We start from the raw sequence: 9,637 nt of genomic DNA, 5'->3' as shown, positions 1-9,637 counted from the left end.
CGTTTTTGACACTTTTTCTGACATTTTTGACACTTTTTCTGACATTTTTGCCTCATTTTCCAAGGTTTTTGTCACTTTTTCTGACATTTTTGACACTTTTTCTGACATTTTTGCCTCATTTTCCAAGGTTTTTGTCACTTTTTCTGACGTTTTTGACACTTTTTCTGAAATTTTTGCCTCATTTTCCAAGGTTTTTGTCACTTTTTCTGACATTTTTGCCCCATTTTCCAAGGTTTTTGTCACTTTTTCTGACGTTTTTGACACTTTTTCTGACATTTTTGACACTTTTTCTGACATTTTTGCCTCATTTTCCAAGGTTTTTGTCACTTTTTCTGACATTTTTGCCCCATTTTCCAAGGTTTTTGTCACTTTTTCTGACGTTTTTGACACTTTTTCTGACGTTTTTGACACTTTTTCTGACATTTTTGACACTTTTTCTGACATTTTTGACACTTTTTCCAAGGTTTTTGTCACTTTTTCTGACGTTTTTGACACTTTTTCTGACATTTTTGACACTTTTTCTGACATTTTTGACACTTTTTCTGACATTTTTGCCTCATTTTCCAAGGTTTTTGTCACTTTTTCTGACATTTTTGCCCCATTTTCCAAGGTTTTTGTCACTTTTTCTGACGTTTTTGACACTTTTTCTGACGTTTTTGACACTTTTTCTGACATTTTTGCCCCATTTTCCAAGGTTTTTGTCACTTTTTCTGACGTTTTTGACACTTTTTCTGACATTTTTGACACTTTTTCTGACATTTTTGCCCCATTTTCCAAGGTTTTTGTCACTTTTTCTGACGTTTTTGACACTTTTTCTGACATTTTTGCCTCATTTTCCAAGGTTTTTGTCACTTTTTCTGACGTTTTTGACACTTTTTCTGAAATTTTTGCCTCATTTTCCAAGGTTTTTGTCACTTTTTCTGACGTTTTTGACACTTTTTCTGACATTTTTGACACTTTTTCTGACATTTTTGCCTCATTTTTCCAAGGTTTTTGTCACTTTTTCTGACATTTTTGCCCCATTTTCCAAGGTTTTTGTCACTTTTTCTGACGTTTTTGACACTTTTTTCTGACGTTTTTGACACTTTTTCTGACATTTTTGCCCCATTTTCCAAGGTTTTTGTCACTTTTTTCTGATGTTTTTGTCACTTTTTCTGACGTTTTTGTCACTTTTTCTGACGTTTTTGACACTTTTTCTAAAATTTTTGCCTCATTTTCCAAGGTTTTTGTCACTTTTTCTGACGTTTTTGACACTTTTTCTGACATTTTTGCCCCATTTTCCAAGGTTTTTGTCACTTTTTCTGACGTTTTTGACACTTTTTTCTGACATTTTTGACACTTTTTCTGACATTTTTTGACACTTTTTCTGACATTTTTGCCCCATTTTTCCAAGGTTTTTGTCACTTTTTCTGACGTTTTGACACTTTTTCTGACATTTTTGCCCCATTTTCCAAGGTTTTTGTCACTTTTTCTGACGTTTTTGACACTTTTTTCTGACATTTTTGCCCCATTTTCCAAGGTTTTTGTCACTTTTTCTGACGTTTTTGACACTTTTTCTGACATTTTTGCCTCATTTTCCAAGGTTTTTGTCACTTTTTCTGACGTTTTTGACACTTTTTCTGACATTTTTGACACTTTTTCTGACATTTTTGACACTTTTTCTGACATTTTTGCCCCATTTTCCAAGGTTTTTGTCACTTTTTTCTGACGTTTTTGTCACTTTTTTCTGACGTTTTTGACACTTTTTCTGACGTTTTTGACACTTTTTCTGAAATTTTTGCCTCATTTTCCAAGGTTTTTGTCACTTTTTCTGACGTTTTTGACACTTTTTCTGACATTTTTGCCCCATTTTCCAAGGTTTTTGTCACTTTTTCTGATGTTTTTGACACTTTTTCTGACGTTTTTGACAATTTTTTCTGACATTTTTGCCTCATTTTCCAAGGTTTTTGTCACTTTTTCTGACGTTTTTGACACTTTCTGACGTTTTTGACACTTTTTCTGACGTTTTTGACACTTTTTCCAAGGTTTTGACACTTTTTCTGACGTTTTTGACACTTTTTCTGAAATTTTTGCCTCATTTTCCAAGGTTTTTGTCACTTTTTCTGATGTTTTTCTATATTTATTTTCGCCTCGTATTTCGATGTTTTTGTCGCTATTTCTGACTTTTTTGGCGCTTTTTCTGTGATGTCTGTCTTTTTTTAGGGCTTTATGTCGACCAAACTGTAAGTGAGAAAGCTATATGAGACATGCAACAGTCAGGAACATTGTTGTGTGTTTTTTTCAATGTTTTTGGCGTTTTTATCTGACGTTTTTGACACTTTTTCTGACATTTTTGACACTTTTTCTGACATTTTTGACACTTTTTCTGACATTTTTGCCCCATTTTCCAAGGTTTTTGTCACTTTTTCTGACGTTTTTGACACTTTTTCTGACATTTTTGCCCCATTTTCCAAGGTTTTTGTCACTTTTTCTGACGTTTTTGACACTTTTTCTGACATTTTTGCCTCATTTTCCAAGGTTTTTTGTCACTTTTTCTGACGTTTTTGACACTTTTTCTGAATTTTTTGCCTCATTTTCCAAGGTTTTTTGTCACTTTTTCTGACATTTTTGCCCCATTTTCCAAGGTTTTTGTCACTTTTTCCAAGGTTTTTTGTCACTTTTTCTGACATTTTTGACACTTTTTCTGACATTTTTGCCCCATTTTCCAAGGTTTTTGTCACTTTTTCTGACGTTTTTGACACTTTTTCTGACATTTTTGCCTCATTTTCCAAGGTTTTTGTCACTTTTTCTGACGTTTTTGACACTTTTTCTGAAATTTTTGCCTCATTTTCCAAGGTTTTTGTCACTTTTTCTGACGTTTTTGACACTTTTTCTGACATTTTTGACACTTTTTCTGACATTTTTGCCTCATTTTCCAAGGTTTTGTCACTTTTTCTGACATTTTTGCCCCATTTTCCAAGGTTTTTGTCACTTTTTCTGACGTTTTTGACACTTTTTCTGACGTTTTTGACACTTTTTCTGACATTTTTGCCCCATTTTCCAAGGTTTTTTGTCACTTTTTCTGACGTTTTTGTCACTTTTTCTGACGTTTTTGTCACTTTTTTCTGACGTTTTTGACACTTTTTTCTGAAAAATTTTTGCCTCATTTTCCAAGGTTTTTGTCACTTTTTCTGACGTTTTTGACACTTTTTCTGACATTTTTGCCCCATTTTCCAAGGTTTTTGTCACTTTTTCTGACGTTTTGACACTTTTTTCTGACATTTTTGACACTTTTTTCTGGCATTTTTGACACTTTTTCTGACATTTTTTGCCCCATTTTCCAAGGTTTTTTGTCACTTTTTCTGACGTTTTTGACACTTTTTTCTGACATTTTTGCCCCATTTTCCAAGGTTTTTGTCACTTTTTCTGACGTTTTTGACACTTTTTTCTGACATTTTTGCCCCATTTTCCAAGGTTTTTGTCACTTTTTCTGACGTTTTTGACACTTTTTCTGACATTTTTGCCTCATTTTCCAAGGTTTTTGTCACTTTTTCTGACGTTTTTGACACTTTTTCTGACATTTTTGACACTTTTTCTGACATTTTTGACACTTTTTCTGACATTTTTGCCCCATTTTCCAAGGTTTTTGTCACTTTTTCTGACGTTTTTGTCACTTTTTCTGACGTTTTGACACTTTTTTCTGACGTTTTTGACACTTTTTCTGAAATTTTTGCCTCATTTTCCAAGGTTTTTGTCACTTTTTCTGATGTTTTTGACACTTTTTCTGACGTTTTTGACACTTTTTCTGACATTTTTGCCTCATTTTCCAAGGTTTTTGTCACTTTTTCTGACGTTTTTGATACTTTTTCTGACGTTTTTGACACTTTTTCTGACGTTTTTGACACTTTTTCCAAGGTTTTGACACTTTTTCTGACGTTTTTGACACTTTTTCTGAAATTTTTGCCTCATTTTCCAAGGTTTTTGTCACTTTTTCTGATGTTTTTCTATATTTATTTTCGCCTCGTATTTCGATGTTTTTGTCGCTATTTCTGACTTTTTTGGCGCTTTTTCTGTGATGTCTGTCTTTTTTTAGGGCTTTTTGTCGACCAAACTGTAAGTGAGAAAGCTATATGAGACATGCAACAGTCAGGAACATTGTTGTGTTTTTTTTCAATGTTTTTGGCGTTTTTTATCTGACGTTTTTGACACTTTTTCTGACATTTTTGACACTTTTTTCTGACATTTTTGACACTTTTTTCTGACATTTTTGCCCCATTTTCCAAGGTTTTTGTCACTTTTTTCTGACGTTTTTGACACTTTTTCTGACATTTTTGCCCCATTTTCCAAGGTTTTTGTCACTTTTTCTGACGTTTTTGACACTTTTTCTGACATTTTTGCCCCATTTTCCAAGGTTTTTGTCACTTTTTCTGACGTTTTTGACACTTTTTCTGACATTTTTGCCTCATTTTCCAAGGTTTTTGTCACTTTTTCTGACGTTTTTGACACTTTTTCTGACGTTTTTGACACTTTTTCTGACATTTTTGACACTTTTTCTGACATTTTCGCCCCATTTTCCAAGGTTTTTGTCACTTTTTCTGACGTTTTTGTCACTTTTTCTGACGTTTTTGACACTTTTTCTGACGTTTTTGACACTTTTTCTGAAATTTTTGCCTCATTTTCCAAGGTTTTTGTCACTTTTTCTGACGTTTTTGACACTTTTTCTGACGTTTTTGACACTTTTTCTGACATTTTTGCCTCATTTTCCAAGGTTTTTGTCACTTTTTCTGACGTTTTTGACACTTTCTGACGTTTTTGACACTTTTTCTGACGTTTTTGACACTTTTTCCAAGGTTTTGACACTTTTTCTGACGTTTTTGACACTTTTTCTGAAATTTTTGCCTCATTTTCCAAGGTTTTTGTCACTTTTTCTGATGTTTTTCTATATTTATTTTCGCCTCGTATTTCGATGTTTTTGTCGCTATTTCTGACTTTTTTGGCGCTTTTTCTGTGATGTCTGTCTTTTTTTAGGGCTTTATGTCGACCAAACTGTAAGTGAGAAAGCTATATGAGACATGCAACAGTCAGGAACATTGTTGTGTGTTTTTTTCAATGTTTTTGGCGTTTTTATCTGACGTTTTTGACACTTTTTCTGACATTTTTGACACTTTTTCTGACATTTTTGACACTTTTTCTGACATTTTTGCCCCATTTTCCAAGGTTTTTGTCACTTTTTTCTGACGTTTTTGACACTTTTTTCTGACATTTTTGCCCCCATTTTCCAAGGTTTTTGTCACTTTTTTCTGACGTTTTTGACACTTTTTTCTGACATTTTTGCCTCATTTTCCAAGGTTTTTGTCACTTTTTCTGACGTTTTTGACACTTTTTCTGAATTTTTTGCCTCATTTTCCAAGGTTTTTGTCACTTTTTCTGACATTTTTGCCCCATTTTCCAAGGTTTTTGTCACTTTTTCTGACGTTTTTGACACTTTTTCTGACGTTTTTGACACTTTTTTCTGACATTTTTGCCTCATTTTCCAAAGGTTTTTGTCACTTTTTCTGACAGTTTTTGACACTTTTTTCTGACATTTTTTGACACTTTTTCTGACATTTTTGCCTCATTTTTCCAAGGTTTTTTGTCACTTTTTTCTGACGTTTTTGACACTTTTTCTGACATTTTTTGACACTTTTTCTGACATTTTTGCCTCATTTTCCAAGGTTTTTGACACTTTTTTCTGACATTTTTGCCCCATTTTCCAAGGTTTTTGTCACTTTTTCTGACGTTTTTGTCACTTTTTCTGAAGTTTTTGACACTTTTTCTGACATTTTTGCCTCATTTTCCAAGGTTTTTGACACTTTTTCTGACGTTTTTGACACTTTTTCTGACATTTTTGACACTTTTTCTGACATTTTTGACACTTTTTCTGACATTTTTGCCCCATTTTCCAAGGTTTTTGTCACTTTTTCTGACGTTTTTGTCACTTTTTCTGACGTTTTTGACACTTTTTCTGACATTTTTGCCTCATTTTCCAAGGTTTTTGTCACTTTTTCTGACGTTTTTGACACTTTTTCTGACATTTTTGCCTCATTTTCCAAGGTTTTGACACTTTCTGACGTTTTTGACACTTTTTCTGAAATTTTTGCCTCATTTTCCAAGGTTTTTGTCACTTTTTCTGATGTTTTTCTATATTTATTTTCGCCTCGTATTTCGATGTTTTTGTCGCTATTTCTGACTTTTTTGGCGCTTTTTCTGTGATGTCTGTCTTTTTTTAGGGCTTTTTGTCGACCAAACTGTAAGTGAGAAAGCTATATGAGACATGCAACAGTCAGGAACATTGTTGTGTGTTTTTTTCAATGTTTTTGGCGTTTTTATCTGACGTTTTTGGCCGTTTTAAGATGTTTTTGTCGCTTATTTGGTGACGTGCCGATTCAGGAGAACAAAGCTGCTCATTGATGAGGTTGTGGAGCGAGAACAGCGCTACGTTTATTCAGACCTACAGCTGGAGATGAAAATACAAACTGAGCTGTTGCAGTTAGATTGTAATCATGTCTGAATTTCTGCACGTTTTATTTTAATGTAATCTTTTGCGAGTGTTGCTATGACGCTAAAAACAGAACAAAGCCGCAAAGATCTTTGTCGCTTTTTTCTACGTTTTTGACATTTTTGACATTTTTTCTGACATTTTTGCCTCATTTTCCAAGGTTTTTGTCACTTTTTCTGACGTTTTTGACACTTTTTCTGACATTTTTGCCTCATTTTCCAAGGTTTTTGTCACTTTTTCTGACGTTTTTGTCACTTTTTCTGACACTTTTTCTGACATTTTCGCCCCATTTTCCAAGGTTTTTGTCACTTTTTCTGACGTTTTTGTCACTTTTTCTGACGTTTTTGTCACTTTTTCTGACGTTTTTGACACTTTTTCTGAAATTTTTGCCTCATTTTCCAAGGTTTTTGTCACTTTTTCTGACGTTTTTTTCACTTTTTCTGACACTTTTTCTGACATTTTTGCCCCATTTTCCAAGGTTTTTGTCAATTTTTTTCTGACATTTTTGTCACTTTTTCTGACACTTTTTCTGACATTTTTGCCCCATTTTCCAAGGTTTTTGTCACTTTTTCTGACATTTTTGACACTTTTTCTGACGTTTTTGACACTTTTTCTGACGTTTTTGACACTTTTTCCAAGGTTTTGACACTTTTTCTGACGTTTTTGACACTTTTTCTGACATTTTTGCCTCATTTTCCAAGGTTTTTGTCACTTTTTCTGATGTTTTTCTATATTTATTTTCGCCTCGTATTTCGATGTTTTTGTCGCTATTTCTGACTTTTTTGGCGCTTTTTCTGTGATGTCTGTCTTTTTTTAGGGCTTTATGTCGACCAAACTGTAAGTGAGAAAGCTATATGAGACATGCAACAGTCAGGAACATTGTTGTGTGTTTTTTTCAATGTTTTTGGCGTTTTTATCTGACGTTTTTGGCCGTTTTAAGATGTTTTTGTCGATTATTTGGTGACGTGCCGATTCAGGAGAACAAAGCTGCTCATTGATGAGGTTGTGGAGCGAGAACAGCGCTACGTTTATTCAGACCTACAGCTGGAGATGATTTTTATTTTAATGTAATCTTTTGCGAGTGCTAAAAAACAGAGCCGGCTCGAACCAATGTGGTGCCCTGTGCGACATCTTAGCTGTTTTTGTCGCTTTTTCCAATGTTTCTGTCGATTTTTTCCCCAAACATTTTTTGCGATGTTTTTGTCGTTTTATTTCAACGTTTTTGACGATTTATCGTTGGCCGTTTTTGACGATTTATCGTTGGCCGTTTTTTGAATGTTTGTGGCGCTTTTTCCCGACATTTTTGGCACTTTTTTGGGGACATTTTTGTCATTTTTTTCTGATATTTTTGTCTTGATTAAGATATTGAATGATACACATCTGCAACATCACTTATCGGTTTCTATGTATTATATATTTTATATACAGCATTATTCAGCCTCAGTCGTCACATTCTCCGTTTGTTTACATTGAAAACTGACATTTTTCGTTTAAATCTGAACACCAAACAGATTCTGCTGTAATATATTGTTAGATAAAGTTTTGATCATATGTTTTATACAACAAAAGGGAAAAATAGCATCTGGGTTTGGTCGTTTTCCCTCTGTATTCTCACGTTGTCTTCTAATTTCTCATACTGTGACATGTTATATAGCTGTATGTCCATACTGTTTGTGTTGTGAGTCGAGCTCTAATCTGACAGTTGTCTTGTTTTAGGAACCGTGGTGAATATTTGAGAATCTGTCTTGAAGGCTTTAGTGAGGGATTTATGCGTACATGAAAGTACGGAAGCCCCGAGAGGCAATAAGTGAAAGAAAAACATGTAAAAACTCACCGTATACTTTCATTTTCAAACGGGACTCGAACCCTGCTGTCCCGGGTGAAATGGAGCTTACCCACTGCTAGTACCAGCGCTGCTCGACTCGGCTTGGCTCGACTCAACTCGGCCGCGGTGCCCCGTCCTCCATTTTCCATTGCAGATTTAGTACCGCCTCATGCGTGAGGCGAGCGTGGCTGGTCGCCAGAAGACACGTTTAGTTTCTAAAGAAGCTGGAGGCAGCGAAAAAACCACACCGCTGGCTAAACTATTTAGTTTACTCCCCCGTCTGTCGCTAGCAATGACGACGCAGTGATTAGTGACGATTCTGTCTCACCAATCAGGAGTCTGCAGTGTTTTCACGTCACCTTTTGGGATCGCCTCAGCTCGCTTGGAACCTCGACGGAGGAGATACTAAATAAAGTACCCGTTAGCAGGTACCAGGGACTTTTTATCAGAATGGAAAACCAAAAAATGCGAGTAGAGTCGAGGCGAGTCGAGCAGGTACCACGTAATGGAAAAAAGCCATAAGTCCTATGTTTGTTTGATGAGTATTACAACAACAAACACTTATATATAGGCTACATTTTGCCTGTATATAAAAAGGAACTTATAAAGATTATCCTGGCAGTTTTTAAGTCATAAACGCTGGAGAGAAAACAATTTAGCAGACTTAGAAAATGTATCACCAGAATGTTTTTCTTCCCCACTTCTTGGCCCCCGGGGCTTCCGTATATTCGTGATACATGCATTCTGAAAACCCTGAACCACCTGGATAATATCCTATGATGATTTCTTGTGATGGAAATAGTTCTGGAAAATTCCAATATTTACTGAAATGTTGCTAAAAACAAGAATCTGTCCTGAATAAGCTTAATAATGTAGAGTGAATATAACAAGGGTGCAACATTTACACACTTTGTTAATGAATGTTTTACTGGGATAGTCCCAGTGGGAGTGAAACTGTATTTGTGCATCACAACGTTGCTCTATTTGTAAGAGTCTGTCCTCGGCTGTGAGGCAATAAAGTTTTTTTAAATCAGAATTTCAATGGTCACTTTGTTTCCGTGTAAAATCCCCGTTTCCTGGTTAGCTCTCCACCAATCAGATGGGTCATTGAGTCCGACTGCCGGCAGTGATTCTACATGTCAAATCAGCCCAAATGAAGGCCGACGGCCCCTCTGACGGACGACGGCACGGGACACACCGACCAGACTCGAGTCACAGGCGACGTAACATAACAAATAACTTATTTTCAATGACTGCTCACAGTACCCCCCCCGCACATAACTATTACATATGAG

This window comes from Sander vitreus, chromosome 22 (assembly GCF_031162955.1).
Source record: "Sander vitreus isolate 19-12246 chromosome 22, sanVit1, whole genome shotgun sequence".
Classification (NCBI taxonomy): domain Eukaryota; kingdom Metazoa; phylum Chordata; class Actinopteri; order Perciformes; family Percidae; genus Sander; species Sander vitreus.
This window is presented reverse-complemented; position numbering follows the sequence as displayed.